General features: G+C 35.9%; 1 protein-coding gene across 1 annotated transcript in view; it reads right to left on the bottom strand.

Moving 5' to 3' along the window:
• Galnt13 (polypeptide N-acetylgalactosaminyltransferase 13) overlaps window positions 1-17,876 on the bottom strand; it is a 516,359-nt gene that overhangs the window by 409,711 nt on the left and 88,772 nt on the right. The window lies entirely within an intron of this gene.

Below are 17,876 nucleotides of genomic sequence, written 5' to 3'. Positions count from 1 at the left end.
TTTGGCTATTTCTATCAACATTTTCTATATTAAATTGACAGCGCAAAATTTTAAAATATTTATATAAAAATAAGCATAATAAGTAATGGTCTACTTATGTGGTACTGCATCCTTAATAAAAACTGATGCCTGCTCCCAAAGGCTACCATTTGCCAACAATCTATCACCAAGGGATTGGACCTTGTACCTACCTCCCCCATCCATACTAAGAATTTTGTCTGGTTTGAGCTTGCACAGGTTTTGTACGTGATATATACTGTGACAATTGCTGCAGGTTCATATGTACAACTACCCTTCTGTGTCTAGAAAACACCATTCCTTCATAGTCACCTACCACCCTTGGCTTGTAGAATCTTTCTGCTCCCTCTTCTGCAATGAACCCTGAGCCTTGGGAGGAGGGAATATAAATGCCATTCAGGACTGGGCATTCGTGAGTCTCTTTTTCTCTAAACCTTGGCCAGTTGTATCTTTGCTAATAGTCAGATACTTTTTAATTACGAAAATAATGAAAGTGTTATTTTTACTCTGTATTGATTTTGAAAACACTGATGCGTTCCATGTTAAATAAGAAAAGCATCATATTATTACTTATCTCAGACAGGTCTTTAAGACTAGGGAAGCTATCAAATTACAGCGAAGAACGTAAGTTCTCTAAAGTTCTCATTTCACCTTAAAGTCTAAATGTTAACAGTGACAACAAACACTGTTAGGATCTGGCTTGAGCTAAATAACTTATGCCTTATGGTTTTCAATATCAATATCTGCCCCCAAACTTAATACCCATGGCTTATGTGTCAATCATTCTAAAAAGTGTCTAGGTTGACTTGTAACTTAAGTAATTGGAAAAGTGCTTTTATTCTAGACAACCCTGACACTTTAAAAGCAGCAGCAGCTGGACCATGTACTTTTGTTGTCTTAATCAGTAGAAATACTGAAAGGACCAAGCCATAACAGGCTGTCAGTCTTCTCTCAGAGATCAGGCCTCAATTTCAGTTTCCTGAGACTTGAGCATGAACAAAAGACATAGTCCTTGCAGTAGCTCCCTTTCTGCACATACTCTGACTGCTCAAGGTTGAGACAGTTGTTTACTGATTGAGACCCCTCATCAACTTAAGAGCTATGTGCATGGGTCAATGTGAACGTGCAAGGCCAGCCAGCCCCCATGGCAGCTCAAAGACAAAGCCTGTGACTTATCCAGGCCTTCCCAAAAATGATAATTGTAACCTCAAAGCAATAAATTCAAAGGTTACACACCCTCACCCAATCATATGACACCAAGGCTTGTACCACGCCATTTGTGGTTTTTCCCTTTAAAAACCCCTCACCCTGAGAGCTCAGGGCCGTCATCCTCCACCCGCTGTGTTGGATGTTGGACATGGACCAAGTCTGGGCTTGCTTGTTATCAATAGGCCCCTTTGTGTTTTGCATCAGATATTGGCTCTGTAGTAGTCTTTCGACATAGGCACAACAATATTAACAGGGTGGACAAGGTATAGACCATCTTATAAATAATACTCTCAATGGTCCTTTGGAGCTCTCTGAAATCATTTAAATGTCCCACAGAGATCCAGGGACCACAGTTTGAGAATCACTACACAGTACATTTTTTTTAGTCCTGATGTCATGCTGATGTCTGCATTTTCATTGCTCCATAAGGTAAGTAGAAAAATGTTACACTTTATTTTGATTCTAAAAGAAAATCTCCCCATCTTTGTTTAACCACAGCACTGTTTTCAGAAGGGGAAAGATGGTAGCAGTTTGCAGTCTCATCATTTACCTTTATACAATGCTGAGGTTGCAGCCACACCTGTAGATGCAGTAAAGTTTCCTAGGAGTAGACAGATGGGCATTTTTAGTGTTCTTTTATTTATGAGCAGGGGACAATGTGCTGTACTTTTTCTAAAGTATTGAGGGACATACCACAAATAAGGAAAAAATTAAAGGACTAAAAATATATATGGACTCTGGAAAACCAGCAGCAATTATGAGCAATATGACTAAATTGATGAGATTTGAATGAGATCTTGAATACATGGTGAGTAAAACAGAAGATATTGAAAACTCAGGGCTGAATAGATAGCTCAGTGGTGAAGAGCATTGGCTGATCTTCCAATGGAACCAGGTTTGAATCACAGCACCCACATGGCAGCTTACAACCCTCTGTAAAACCAGTGTCAGGGAATCTGATGACCTGGTCCAGCTTTCTCTATGAGCAGAAACACACATAGTACATAGATGACAGCAAAACACCTATATACATCAAATAATATTGTTTTTTTAAAATAATAAAGAGGTAAAACAGCTACAGTCTTTTCAATTACAAAACAGATAGTAAGCTAAGCATTATTTTTATTATAGATAAGAATAGCAATATCACATAGAATTCTTACATTCAAACATGATGCTAACAAATATGTAAAGTGCATATTTATTTACATTCTTGAGTTTTGCATAGTTGTACTCTATAAAGTCTCTGAGAACTCTAAAATGGTGAAGATTCAATCAATTTAATATAGGGATATAAGCATGGAGAGACCTGAGAGACTCTGATTACATCACTTTCATTACTGAAATTACAATGTAAAATAATAAGGTTTTAGAAAAATAAGCATTAGACCAGCATTCACAATCCACTCTTCTACTTATCCACATTTCTACAAAACTCAGTTGGTGTTTTAAAATGAAATGCTTGTGCTGTCTTCAAAATGCAAACTCTATACTAATTTAAAGTTTAACATTTTCATACTATGTTTACACTTTAAAATGTATGGGCTACTGCAGAAGGATGTGACATTTTCCAGGCCCTGGAAAACATGAGCACAAATTGTTTTGTCTTAGTCTTACAACATTCTCTACTATGAATTATATTACTCATCATCTCATGAATCTAACAAATCTGGCCACCTGGTCATCTTGGCCATAGCTTTAGAATGTGCCACAAATAGTAGTTAAGCAGTTTCCAGAGTACACTCATGTGAAAGTCAACGGTGACTGTTTCCTCCCTTTTGTTGATTTTGTATATTAATGCTTTGTGAAGATTAAACTCACAGTCCAATCTACTTTTGTGCCGAAGAAGCTGGTCTAGCATGTTTACTGTTTAAAAGGCACAGCACAGTCTTCCTGTGCTTTTTTCATAGCATAAACAGTATTTCAACACTATGCTTAGGTTGCAAAGTTACAAAGAATGAGGTATTAAATAAACTACAAAAATAACATGTACTTTTAATATAACTGCTAAAATAACAGGCATAATGTTGCCTGAATTTGTTGACATTCAACTACACATGTTTTGGACATTAGAGTTTTTTTTCTTGACTTTAAGAACATCACTGAATGACAGCAAAAGGCATGTGAATGCTGATTTGCTGCTCACCAACTCATGCTAAAGAAAGAGGTTGAATTCACAAACATGGCATCCACAATAACGGGGACTTACAAGGCTAACAAAAAGGAAAATTCAAAGGTACATAGGATTGTAAAAGTGATAAAATACACCAAATTAAGATGAAACCAAAGGTTTATTTTACCTGTGAAATAACATGCTACTCCCTAAGAATGTAACACTACAAGAGGATTCAAGATTCAAGGTTCAAGGGTCTCCATCCCTGGTGCATGAACGAGCTTTTTGGAGCCTACTACCTATTGTTGCTGGAGAATTTCTCTCCAACTCCCGCCACCAAGTCCGGCCAGTCTCAGAGCCCATTTATAAAATAAACATATAGACTCTTACATTATTTAAATTGCTTGGCCATTAGCTCAGGCCTGTTATTGTCTAGCTCTTACTCTTATATTTAGCCCATTTCTATTAATCTTTACTTTGCCACGTGGCTTGTGGCTTACCGGTACTTTACATCTTCCTTGTCCTGATGGCGGCTGGCAGTGTCTCTCTCTCAGCCTTCCACTTCCCCGAATTCTTTTCCTTGTCCCGCCTATACTTCCTGCCTAGCCAATGGCCAATCAGTGATTTATTTACTGACCAATCAGCAACACACTTGACATACAGACCATCCCACAGCAACCTATGATGGGACACCTCCTGCAGCCTTGAGACTGGGAAAAGGCTTGCACCTGCCTCTAATGGATATACCTCCCCATGGGAGGGGGAGGCTGGAGGGGTGATAGGGGGGAAGAGGGGGATCTTTGGTGTATAAAATGAATGAAAAATTTCTTAATTAAAAAAAAGCAAAAAAAAAAAAGATTCAAGGATCCTATGTGCAGTTGCTTGCACATAGGGTAACAAACTTTCAGGAAGTTTTGATACTTTTAATGCTTAGTTCTCAACTCAGCTGCCCACAGGGGTCTGATGAAAAAGACAGATGTCAATCATTGTGCCAAGGTTTAAGTTTTGAATAGAATATTGGCATTGAGTCAAGACATCTCAACTAATGAAGAAACACACCAAGTTCTAACAAAAATATCATAAATCACAAAACATTACTCTAGATCTTAATCACACTTTGAAAATAATTTTTGCAATAGTATTATCTTGATTCAAATAGATTCAAGAAGTGTTCAAAGGGGCATGAAATATAGAAATACAAATAAAGAAAAGGTCACTTCTATCTATTTAAAGGGACACATGAGCATATTGAATCTTTCTGTCTTTATAAAGAGCTAATTTCTCCATTTTTCCAAGTCACACACTTGAATCTATATTTATCACTACATAAAAAGAAGATAGCAATAAAATATTGTTTTTGTTTTCACTATCGTAATTATCTGTTTCTTTCTTTTTTTTTTTCTTTTCAAAACCCAGGTATTATTGATTAAAAGACACAAGTGCTCTGTGAATGATTTATTCAAATTAACCTATAATGTTTTTATATGTCCATATTTATTTAAGCATGCCTTGTTAACTATTTTAAATGCTATTATGTAACATTTCTTACAGTATCAATGCTGATCCTGTGATTCGTAACATGAAATCAGCGAAATGTGGTGCTGCAGCTATTTCAGAAATCAGTGTACACAATGATCTTCCCCTTATTCCGTAACAGAAGCAACTAAAAGAGCATCTTCAGTGTTTTATCCTTACTTTGTCACTTTAATGCTAAGTAACATTGAGTTATAAATCTCTGTCATGGAGCTCAGTTGAGAATCTCCATATGCAAGTCCATGGTCAACTATCAAATACTGTAGGTCCATCCGTTTTCTTCTTCAGTCCTTAAGACGAAAACGTCTAGTATCCTAGAATCAGGCTCAGGCTTGTGCTGGTATTGACACTGAATCTTATACAACTCTCTAAGATACACTGCTGAGAAAACTACCTCCTTAAAAAAATGGGCTAAGCCGGGCGGTGGTGGCGCACGCCTTTGATCCCAGCACTCGGGAGGCAGAGGCAGGCGGATCTCTGTGAGTTCGAGGCCAGCCTGGACTACCAAGTGAGTTCCAGGAAAGGCGCAAAGCTACACAGAGAAACCCTGTCTCGAAACCCCCCCCCAAAAAATGGGCTAAGAGAAATAACAGAACATTTAAGTTGAATTAAACATTCTAAAACATACGCACTTGATATCATGACATAAACACTTTGAAGGAATAAAGCAAAATCTAATGTCAAAACTGGACAGAGAGGAAGAAAAGGAAGGAGAATTTAATGGACTTTGGGGGAAGAGGAAACTGAAGGAAAAGAATATCAGATATGAAGTCTAAGGGAATGAATTTTCAAGAAACAGATTCAAATAAAAAATTAATAAAGGGCATTGCATAAAGAAGTAAAATCATCAAATGAATAAAAATCATGTTTAACAAGAAAAGGGAGAGGATGAAACTGTTCACATAGAAAAACAGGCAAAGGAAGACTAAAATAATTATAATTGGAGTGTAAAAAAAGATTAAAATATTATAACGTATGTAGCTGTGAGAAAATTTCCCCTCCCAAATGAAATAAGACTTGATCCTATATAGCAAAATGTAAGTATTTTCAATAACTCCATTTCAATAACTCTGGCATGTATCTCACAACATTATTAGAGTTTAAAAATAAATTCTTTAGAGACTTCAAACAAAGATAAGAACTACCTTCTTAAAGCAAGAAAATTAGAATTTCCTTTCTACTTTCAAAAATAACTTAAAAAACATGGCACAAATAGAACACTGAAATAAAGAAGAGAAATGTCAGACAAAGATGTGATATCCAATAAAACCTTTTTCAAGTGCCCAGGATATAGAAAAACAGAGTTGGTTTTGCACAGCCTCAGGAGCATTCCATTTCTACTTTTAGTATGGGACATAACAATCAGAATTAGCAAAACAAAATCGTAATTGCTCAGAAAATATTGAAGTATCTGTATCATGAGTAATGTTCTACATGAGAATTTCAAGCCTTACATTGAGCAATTATGGCTTTATTTGGTAGGTCAAGTGAGTATCCATCACCACGCCAGACTCTGTAAAGAGACCATGCATTGCACATGGCAATTTTTGAATGGAGCAATTTCTTCAGACAAGAGCCAGCTAAGTCCATACTCTGTTTAAAAACTTATATAGTATAATGCATATTTGAAAGATACAGATATGAGCCTATATTAAGCTAAATGTAATAAAGCCTTAAAAATATAAAGATTTGGGGGAAAAGATATATGAGTGTTCTTTGTAGTATTATTTTTGTAATTTTTCTGTAAATTTGAAAATATATTCTATTAAAAATTTCCTTGCTATGCAGTGGTGGAACACGCCTTTAATCCCAGCATTTGGGAGGCAGATGCAAGTAGATCTCTGTGACTTCAAGGCCAGCCTGGTCAACAGAGCAAGTTCCAGGACACCTATGGCTACACAGAGAAACCTCATCTCAGAAAACCAAAAGAAAAAAATTTTTGTTATTGCATATAACCTAAAAGAAATTATCTGCATAATGCATTTACTCAGGAGCACAGGAGAAGTTTTGGCCTTTAAGCTTTAATATTTTTTATCAATCCCAATATAGATTAATACTTCCAATACAAACTACAATTACATTTTGCTGTGTATTTTTGTGTGTTCCTCCAAATCTTGTCTCTGTGTCTCAGCAGTTACTGTACCCTCCTAGAGAATAACCACAGGAACTTTAGTAATGATATCCTCTTTTTCCCTAAGATACTTTCTTGTGTTTAGCCTTGGAAGATGATAGCGAGACCAGTATGACAAACTTCTTTTAGCCTCCACTTTGCTCTCCTCCATAAGCTTGTAGTTTCTTTTGAAACAACTTCTCCTACAAAATTAATCACACTTAAAATATTTCTCTCTGCAGGTTCTTACAAAAACACTTTTCCTCTTATCTAGGAAGCATGTAGCAGCAGTCATGATCTTAGGAGACTTCCTGCTGCCTTAATCAACTCAGGCTACTACTTATAAAATACCACCGACAATGTGGCTTAAAACATCAGACATTTATTTTTTTAAAGATATGGATGCTGGAAATCCATAATCAAGAGGCTTAAACTTGATTCCTAACAATGGTCTACACCCTAGCTTGCAGGCATATACTTCACATACTTACATGGGTGGATATTGAAGGAAAGCTCTGTGGCTTTCTTCCTCCTCTTACAATTATTTCAGCATGGGGTCTAGCCTTATGACTTCATCAGAAACAATTAACCACATATCAAAAACAAATACTATCAGAGTCCAGAGTAGTTCTTCAATATATGAATTTAAGATTACACAAATATTCTTTCCCATCAGTTCCCCAAACTTTCCTTTCCTTTTAAGGTTTCCTAGGACCTTCACCCCTTTTATAAATAACACCTTTAAGAAAGTTTCTTTCTTTGTATGCTATTACATTTCTGTAGAAATATTATCTGATCTGTAATACTAGTAGGAGGAAAAGTAGATGAATGATATGAAGTATTTAAATAATGGAAGTAGTGTGAAATTTGTGGATGGTAAAAATGTAACTATTAACGTGCACAGTACCTTTCAGAACTATGAATGCTAGCCAATGGTTCTGAAGCTTCAGATCCATACCAGCTTGATTTCATCATTTTCTATGACACAAGTATGTTGCACACTCATCGGTAAGATTTTACTATCATGTTCTGTAGCATAACCAAGAGCAATGACAAGAGTTCTAATGTTTGGATGTGCAAAACCACAGAGGTTTCCTAATGAGATCTGAGCTTGCTTTACCCAGAAGGACTGCACAAGGGGATAGACTGACCATGTGCATGGTTACCAGATGTTTGGAATGGTCTGTACTTGGCTGTGCTAGGGGGAGGTCTTTTGCTACACCCCTTGGCATTCCTTTAAAAAGCCTTTCAGAAGAGAAAGAAGGAGCCAGTGGATAAGGATCCAGGCCTTCCTGAGCTATCCTGTGCTTCTATCTGTCTCTCCCCTCTATCCTTCTATCTACTATTTCTCACTTCCCCCTCAAGAGTACCCTGGAGTAAAAGTGGGAGCGGGTCTCCCACATTTGGGTATATATAGGAACTTGCTGGCCAACACCTCCAAAAGAAGTAAGCTATTCTTGACATCAGGTTTTTATATGTGTTGAGAAGGGACATTGATATAAATGATAAGTCATACACAGCTCTGAACCCTGTCAACTTGATGGCTTGTCAAGATACACCTACCGGTACAAGAGTGACAGTAACACCATAGGAGTAGTCAACCAATTTCTGGTTGGATTTGAGGACTGCTCCTCAAAACGAAACCCTCCTATCACAATTATTGCTCCAAGAACCCATGATGACACAGATTATAGGGTCTGGGGGAGAAGATAATACTATTATTCTGCTAAAGAAGCCCAGTACTAAACCAAATCCTACATTTAACATTAAACCCATAAATCAATGCATCTCTCAGCCATCATCTAGAACACTATTTGCAGTAGATGGTGATTAGCACAGAGGCTAAAGTAAAGAGAAAATAAGAGAATGCAGAATGCTCCTGTGTGTGTGTGTGTGTGTGTGTGTGTGTGTGTGTGTGTGTGTGTGTGTGTGTGTTGTATCCCCTTTGTAGTCTCTGAGATCATTTTGGAAGAGAGGTTGGAAATAGTGTAAGAGCCACAAGCAGTCTTCTGGATACAGCAGGACAGCTGCACAAATAAACTTACTGGACATGCCCAAAAGCCTGACCAAATCCTAACGTGGAGAGGAGCATTGAGTACATAGTTAAATCCCTAGCCGTGGAGAGATTACAAACGGATAGTTGTTGTGATGGGCAGAGACGGTTTTCTATAATACTGTAGACCCTGCCAGAGTTGACCATTCTCCAGTAGAAAACCACACATCTAAAATTATTTATGTAGCACAAAATGACGTTAAAGGTTTTAAAAAGAACACAAGGATAAAGTTGGATGAGTAGATAAAGGAAGTGGATATGGGAAATATTTGGGGGGTATATATGATCAAAACATGTTTATGAAATGCTGAAAGAACTAATATTTTTAAAACAAATGTTAATACAAGTGCTTTGTGACTAAGTAGGAAAAAAAAATCCATCATTTGGAAAGATCTGCATAAGCTGTTTCACAGTGAACAATGGACGAAACCAATGTAATTGTGGTAAGATACAATTACAAATATTTTTCAATGAATTTCTATAGAGTAGCTGAACATAATAGTGATTGAGTAATGTGATGATAATTTCATACACACATACAGGTACAGACACACATATATAGAAATAAGAAGCAATAGCTCAAAAACAAAGCAAAGTTCATGCTATTTTGCATCAAGTCTTTATATGGTAAATTATTTTGTCAATTTTTTCACTCTGCTTGCAACCTTAGTCAAGACAAGAAAGATCCTTCAAGAAAAATAACAACTTAAATTCTAGAACATGACTGTGTGCCTCAACTTTACTCTTTTTTACTTTACTCAAACTTGTGTTTATATTCTCAAAATAAATTTCCTGAATTCCACCAGTGGTTAAGTTTCAGCTAATTAAGTGAAAGGTGAAAAATGTTTTATTGCATTCAATTTGTAGTAACTTGATTTTTCAACTTAAACTAAAAATTATTTTTTAAAAATCTGTATCGTCAAATTCCATTCATTGAATGTAAAATCTCTGACACCCAACTACATAACTCTACTCTTTGATAGGATTTAAGACACACTCCACAAGATGGAACCCCAGAACCTGAGACTAGATAGGTCATGGGGCCTAAGGGAAAACATACTACTATTATTCTCTTAAAGGAACAGAACAATAAAACGACTACCAATGGTGTGCTGCTATATTCATAAATCAATGTGCCAATCTGTCTTCACCAGAGAAGTTCCTTCTTCAGTAGATGACAGCTGACACTGGGACCCACAATTGGACAATGTGCAGAGTAAGAACCTTTGGAGCTAAGTGGCCTAAAATTGAATTCTTCTGTCAAATATTTAGTCTCTTAACTAACAAAATTCTAAACGCTATGTGATAAAAAATAACTTCTAATGTCTTAAAATTCCTAAAAATTCAAACAAACAATTTACACGTGCAAGCATGTAGAATGACTGTGTGTTATTGTCCTCTCTTTTCTGACTCTCCCACCCACTTCAAACTCAAAGCTGGATTTTGTAACTTTACTTCTCTGCTTCACTGTAGCACTCAATTCCTTCCATCAGGGCTATTAAAGTGTCTTTATCCCACAGTCAAGCATGAAATCTGTAATAGCAATCCCCTTCACATTAGCTTCCTCAGCATTTATAGACAGTATTAAATAAATATTAAATAAGTAAAAGAAACAAAATGGGTAGAAGAAAATGTATAAAGATGCCCTGTACATTTTTTCTCAAGCTGCCAATTTAATATTGTTCAAACAAAAGGTTAAGAGAAGTACCAGCTTTCTTTCCTTCACTTTTTAAAAATGTTTTCTTTAGTTGTCATGATATAAAAGAAAGCCATTCTTGTACAGAAACTCAACACCAAAAAAAGAGCAAATTATATTATTTCTCATTTGTTATATTTTACAGAATGATTTTGTCTGACAAGTCTTTTTAATGTATATATATACATATACATATAAAATGTGGCATTTTTATTCTAATATTTCTATTAATTCTTTGAGAATTTTATATAAGATATCTTGATCATTTTCATCTTCCACTCCTCTCTCCAATTTCTCCCCAACTCCACGACACTCACACTTCATTTCTCTCTGTGCCCTTTTTTGTTTGTTTTGTTTTAGAAAAGACTGTGTTATTTCAGATGTGTTCATCCTCTGGCTCTTAAAATCTTTCTCCCTCCCTCTTCTGCAATTTTCCCTGATCTCTAAATATTAAGACTATGTTGTAAATGAATTAATTGTAAAATTAAATAGCAACTAACTGTTCAGTGTATGAAATATCAATCTATTTTTCAATTTTTATTTAATGTGTATGAGTATTTTCTCTATACGTATATATGTATGCCATGGACATTTCTAATGCACTAAGAGGACAGAGAAAAGAGTGTTGAATCCTCTGGAACCATGTGAGTTCTAGAACCAAAAGCAGGTCTTCTGCAAGATAAGCAAAAGCTTTTAACTACTGAGCCATCACTCAAGCCCCTATATTTATAATGGTTTGTTTGACAGTCTTTATTGGCTCAAAATACCATGGGGAAATGTATTATAGTTAATAATAACTCAGGGGCCTATGTCATAGTGTTTTAAGAAAAGACACATTAAATTAGCTAAACATAAGTAAATGTTACCAGTTTTGTTTACTGATAAGCTCACGATCAATATATTTAATTATATGAGAAATACTGAAAATGAGTTCAAATACAAAATTAAAAAATACCAAGGACCTATTAAGCAATCTGCAACCTTAATTTATGAAACTGAACGTATCAGGACACTTGAACTGATAATAGCAACTATGTTCTAGAATGGGCCAATTAATATTTTCACTTACAATAAAAAGACAAATATATTATTAATATGCTTCTATGGTAAATAAGACAAACAGCTCTCTATCATGTGGAAATTGTATCAATCAAGTAAAACATAAATTTTTAAACAAAATGAGAAGTATATTTATAAAATGTCAAAGTCAATAATATATTTACTATTTTCTGGTATACATATCATTTATCAAAAATACAATATTTTATTCCACCACAATGTGCAACATAAAAATGCAATCTCAAATAATAGGATAAATATCACTTTAACTCACTTTTTGGCTAACCTTTTATCTTTATGGAGATCAATAACAATGGCATGTTAAAAAGCCTATCACAGAATCATAATTACAAAGATAAACCATGTTGCTGGTTTGCTTAAAAGTGACATTTAGATTTCTGTTGTCCTTTGCCCCAAGTATAGTCAACCTTTGACTCAAAAATAAGTGCATTACTCTGTAAACTCAGAGAGTAACCATTAGCTCTTATCTCATTGTCTGTGCTTTGATTAGGTCACAATCCTCTAAAAGCGCTACTCGAAAACTTAATAACCCTGATGAAAATGGATTTTAAACTGTGTTTTAAAAGCTTATAATTTAACCAGAAAATGTTTGTGAATTTAGATATATATAGCCTTTAAGCTGTCTCAATCGCTAATTTATTGCTAAAGAGAACTTTCTTGATTTTGTACATACTATCCTTTCTTTTCTGGTTTTCTTTTATTGAAGGTAGATTTTTCATATAATATATTCTGATTATGGTTTTCCCTCCCACAATTCCTTCAAGATCCTCCCGACCTCCCCTCAAATATGATGAAACCATACCCTTTCTCCTTCTCTACCTCATTTTCTCCCTCTCTCCTTGTCTTTCCCTCTCCCCTCTCTCTCCTCCCTCTCATTAGAAAAACAAACAGGCATCTAAACAATAATAATAAAAAAATAAGATGATAAAACAAATGGAATAGGACCAACAAGCAGGGAAAAAAAAGCAAAGAAGCACAAGAAATATACAGATGCAGAGACACATAATCGCATACACAGGAATCCATAAAAACACAAAACTAGAAGCCATAAAATGTACTCAAAGGACTTGTACAGTTTGTTTTTGTTTTTTTTTTTTAAGTTCTTACAAAGCATTACGAGACAAAGAACATCTAAAATGTCATAGGTTCATTTTGCATAGGCATCTACTGCTGGCCATGGGATCTACCCATAAGTAGTTTGTATACCCAAAGACACTCCATTGAAACAAACTAATTTTTCAGCTGCAGGTGGTTATCAATTGGAGATGGCTTCTGGGTTAGGGATGGAAATATGTGTCTACTTCTCATCTCCATACTGGTGATACCCATGCAGGTGTTATACATGCTGCCACAGTCTCTGTGAGTTCATATGTACATTGGTCCTGTTGTGTTTAGAAGGCCTTATTCCCTTGGTCTCCCCCATTCCCTCTGGTTCTTACACTCTTTCTGCCTCTTTTATCACAGGGTTACCAGAGTCCTGAAGAGAGAGATTTCGTGGAGACATCCATTTAGGACTGAGTGTTCCAAGATCTCTCACTCTATGAACATTGTCCAGCTTTGAGTCTCTGTATTATTCCCATCCACTGTAAGAGGAAGCTTCTCTGATGATGGCTGAGCAAGACACTGATCTTTGAGGATAGCAGAATGTCATTGAGAGTCACTTTATATTTTATTACTACATTAACAGTATTTAACTTTCACCCGCATCTCTGGCCTATTTAGTCTTATGTTTTTGGTCACTCAAGCCTTCTCAGGAAGGAGTTTCTTCTCATGGAGTGGGCCATAAATCCAATCAAATATTAGTTGATTACTCCCACAAGCTTTGTGCCACTATTGATCTTTCCATCACTGTAGGTCAGAGCATTTACAGCTGGGTTGGTGTTTACCTTTCTCCTTTGGTAGCATGCACAGTACCTTCCAGTACCATGACCTTGGTCAGTAGTGATGAAGGCTCTTAGTAAGCAGCAGCTCAACTTCTATGAGTTCAGTAAGGTGTGTAGGTATTATTAGTACATGGAACAGTTCTGAGTCTCACACAATAGGGCTTCCTTCTCTACTGCATGTAATTCTAAGACACTTCCAGTAGTCAATCACTCTCATTCTTTTGGCTACAACTCAATGAAGTCATTCATCTGCTGCCTCTAATATTTTTAATGTTTATATACTTTTTGTCTCTTACAGAACACTTACATGGTGGTAGAAGGCATATGTACAAAATGTTGAGAATTCTGGGTCTCATAGTAAATTTTTGATAATGAATGGACTAATAACACTCATTTTAAAATATACATTAGAATGTATTACAATCCAGGGACAATTCTATAGCAACATTTGATCAATTGAAAGAAAATACAGGAATCATACTAGAAAACACAGCATAAGAGAAAAGACCTCTACGATAAATAAACCTATAACAGATATAGTACAGCCTTCTCATAAAGACCACTGCCATTTCACAGTGATGGTTCTCCCCAAAAGCACAGCAATAAAATACATGACTAAAATTCCTCTGGACAATGGAAATCATTAAATAAATATTATTATTAGGGTTTAATGAACAAGAACACTGGGAATTTTGATCAAACCTCCACTTAACACTGTTAAAGGATTGCAAGTTTTCACATATATGCAACAAATAGTACCAGAAAAAGTTTTATTTCTAACAAAAGTATGTGTCATATTTCACAAATACAATTAGACACTGAAGAATTCTTATAACCCACTACTCATGCAAAACATTTAAAGGCCTGCTGTGGGATGTATGGCAAATGTGTTGCTAATTAATCAATAAAACACTGATTGGCTGTTGGCTAGGCAGGAAGTATAGGCGGGGCAAGGAGGAGAATAAAGCTGGGAAGTGGAAGGCTGAGTCAGAGAGACACTGCCAGCCGCCACGATGAGAAACAGCTTGTGAAGATGCCGGTAAGCCACGAGCCATGTGGCAAGGTATAGATTAAAGGAAATGGATTAATTTAAGCTATAAGAACAGTTAGCAAGAAGCCTGCCACGGCCATACAGTTTGAAAGCAACATAAGTCTCTGTGTTTACTTGGTCGGGTCTGAGAGGCTGTGGGACTGGCAGGTGAAAGAGATTTGCCCTGACTGTGGGCCAGTCAGAAAAACTTAAGCTACAAAGGCCACTTATGTGAGTTCACAAGTGGTAATTTCTTGGATATTTTATTGTGGATATAGTTTTCATTTCATCAAGTTTTCTGTGAAGAACATCTATCAATACTTTTATTGTCAATTTTTTTCTCTTCTAGACAAACATTGCTTTTTTGGCTACTAACATGCACTCCCCAAAGGTTGTTATAAAGGAAAGGAGAAGGTACCCATGCTCTGTCTACACAGAGGAAATCATATAAAAGGGTGCCAAATTGGAAGTATTCATATAGAAAATATTATAACTTTTGAAGGATTACACATGGGTATAAGTAAAATTTATACTTGAATTTTAGTAAATAGGCATTCTTAATTTATTTAATGTAAAAATTTTACATTTCATATATAGTAAAGAACATGTGAAACACTCAGTTAAATCTCTCAATTACTAGAGTGACATTCAATTGGCAGCCATTTATATTGTAGAGTTTATAATCCTTTAATCATTTTTATGTCTTTGTTCTTCAAAAGAATAATAGCAGAAGCAAAGGATGTTACTGTATAGCATGATAGTGAAAAAAGAATTATTTGAAATTCATAACACATTTTTTCAGAAAGCATTCTGGAAAAAAATAGTAGCATAGAAAACACTCAAGGAAACCATGAAAAGACTTGAACCACAAAAAATATAAGCATTTCCATTGGCTTGTGGTGGTCTCAACATACTAATTTGGCAAAATAAAGTATCTGGGGAAATAAAAAGGTCCTTAGAAAAACAATGTGCCATATTTACATGTAGAGATGGAAATCAGAGGAAAAGAATACTGTCGCTATAAAAGAAAACGAACTAAGTAAGTCCAAGTTTCTCATGGGGAAAAAAATTAAAACAAACAAAAAAGATGATAAAAAGAGAAAGAAAAGTATCAAGAACAGTAATTAAGAAATCTATCCATTTTGTTATGGTGTTTGTCACTAGCCAAATCCAGAAGGACAGATACACTATACTGGTTTTAAAAGAAAAAGAAAATAAAAAATGAAAACAGCAAGAAAGGAGGTGTTGGTCCTGCAAGTAACTATTAGTGCTGTTGTCCATGGAATGTCAGCCCACTAACATTAAATGGCTTTCAATTATGTATTTTAACCAGCAAACAAACAAAAGAAAATCTAAAACAATTACCAGTGTATCAATAAGCAATGATCTCAAAAAATATTGAGTTTATATGTGTTAATGATAATTGCTGAAAAGACCTTGTTTTTACCGTGGCTAATTGGGGTAATTGATTAAAACTTTAAGGACTATGGAGAGCACTGAATGCTGCAGATAAAGAGTCTAATTATAATTTATCTTGAGTGATCTTTGGCTCCTAAATTAGAGCCATTCCTTGCGCATATCTCTATCAGATGCAAATCCTGAGAAGCAGATAAAACCTTTGGAATGTATTAACTTAATAAAACCTGTTTTCCAACAATCAAAGGGCTAAGGATGCTATCAGGATCTGAGGCATATCCAGTCTGACTAAGCCATCTCTTTGATGTTTCTACCAATGTGTTTTTTAAAATACATTGATTAATAACTTTCTTTGTTCTGTTACCATCAAAACTCCATGAAACTGCTTCTACATCTTTACAAACATGAATTTGGAGATACCTAAATCTGTGTGTCCCATCCACGGTCACATAAATTTGTCTCCAGAAGAACTAGCTCTTTTTTCCCATTTTTGAGTTAAAAAGCTATGCTTTTGTATCAATATATACTTCATCTCTGGGGCTTATGGTAGTGTTATTTAGTCTTCTTTTTTTAATATAAAGCAAATTGATTTTCTTCTCGTTTTCTAAATAGGAATCAGAGCCACTAAAGCAAAAAGGCAGAACATAAAGTCGATGTCTTAAAGTTTTAGGTTAAGAAAGGCTTAAAATGCATTTAATAAAATCACGATGACTGAAGAGAGGGCTAAGAGAGGAAAGTGAAGAGCTAGTGTCAGTGGTAACAGGGAGATTTGGTGGACATGTGGGGAAACAGCATATAGATGGATCTGTAAGGCTTTGTTAACAGTCTTAGCTCATGGATTCTCATATTATGTTCACTCATGGAAAAGGCAGTCTTGAATTTAAGGTTCCTCTTACCATTTCCAAAGCCCTTTCTTATTACACATTCCCAGCCAAACTTTTGTCTCCAAAATTGTTAAGCATCACATTCTTTTGAATTCTTAACAAATCATATCAGTTGGGGGGGGGGGGGTTCTAAGTTATTCAGGAAAGAAAAATGACAACTAAACCTAATAATCATCTGAATGAAATGAGGACATGATTGCTCTGAGGTATGGTTGAGAAGGTTTTATTGTAGCTAAGAGAGACAGCACAGCTGAAGGAATCTGAAAGGCCAACAGAATAGACCATCTGACCAGGCCATAAGAGGAGAAAGGCTGTGTGGGGTCAGGGAGACAAGAGAGGAGGAGAAGAGAGAGGAGAGAGGGGGCCAGGAGGACCAAGGGAGCACATGGTCAAAATGTCTGAGTTATATACAGATCAGAGGCTGGGGGAAGGGAAGGGAAGCTGGACACCTGGACTGGAGAGGTTTAGGGAAGGGATCTGTTGAGAAGCGCTGGGAGGACACACAGGTACCGAATGAGACTTGTCCCTGCTTTCTTTGGGATCTGACATCATCTTGTGTGTTACTTTCAAATGAAACCATGTTTTTTACCACACTGAATTACTGTGCTGAGCCCTACTTTTTCAGAGCTGTAACTCTCTAAATCTCCTACCCCACATATATCAAGCTGGTGAAAGAAGAGAATTAGGGACTGTGATTCCAAAAGGAAAAAGAAAAAAGAAACAACTAATGCCAACAGAATCCTATGAAAATTTGAAGACAAATAACTAAGTATATACATGCATACTTCATACATACATACATACATACATACATACGGCAGTTAGAAACACCACAAGAGTGGCTGCGATCT

The sequence above is a fragment of the Peromyscus eremicus genome, chromosome 4, assembly GCF_949786415.1.
Source record: "Peromyscus eremicus chromosome 4, PerEre_H2_v1, whole genome shotgun sequence".
In the NCBI taxonomy this organism is placed as follows: domain Eukaryota; kingdom Metazoa; phylum Chordata; class Mammalia; order Rodentia; family Cricetidae; genus Peromyscus; species Peromyscus eremicus.
Note: the sequence above shows the minus strand (reverse complement) of the source record. Positions and strands in the feature narration are given on the sequence as shown.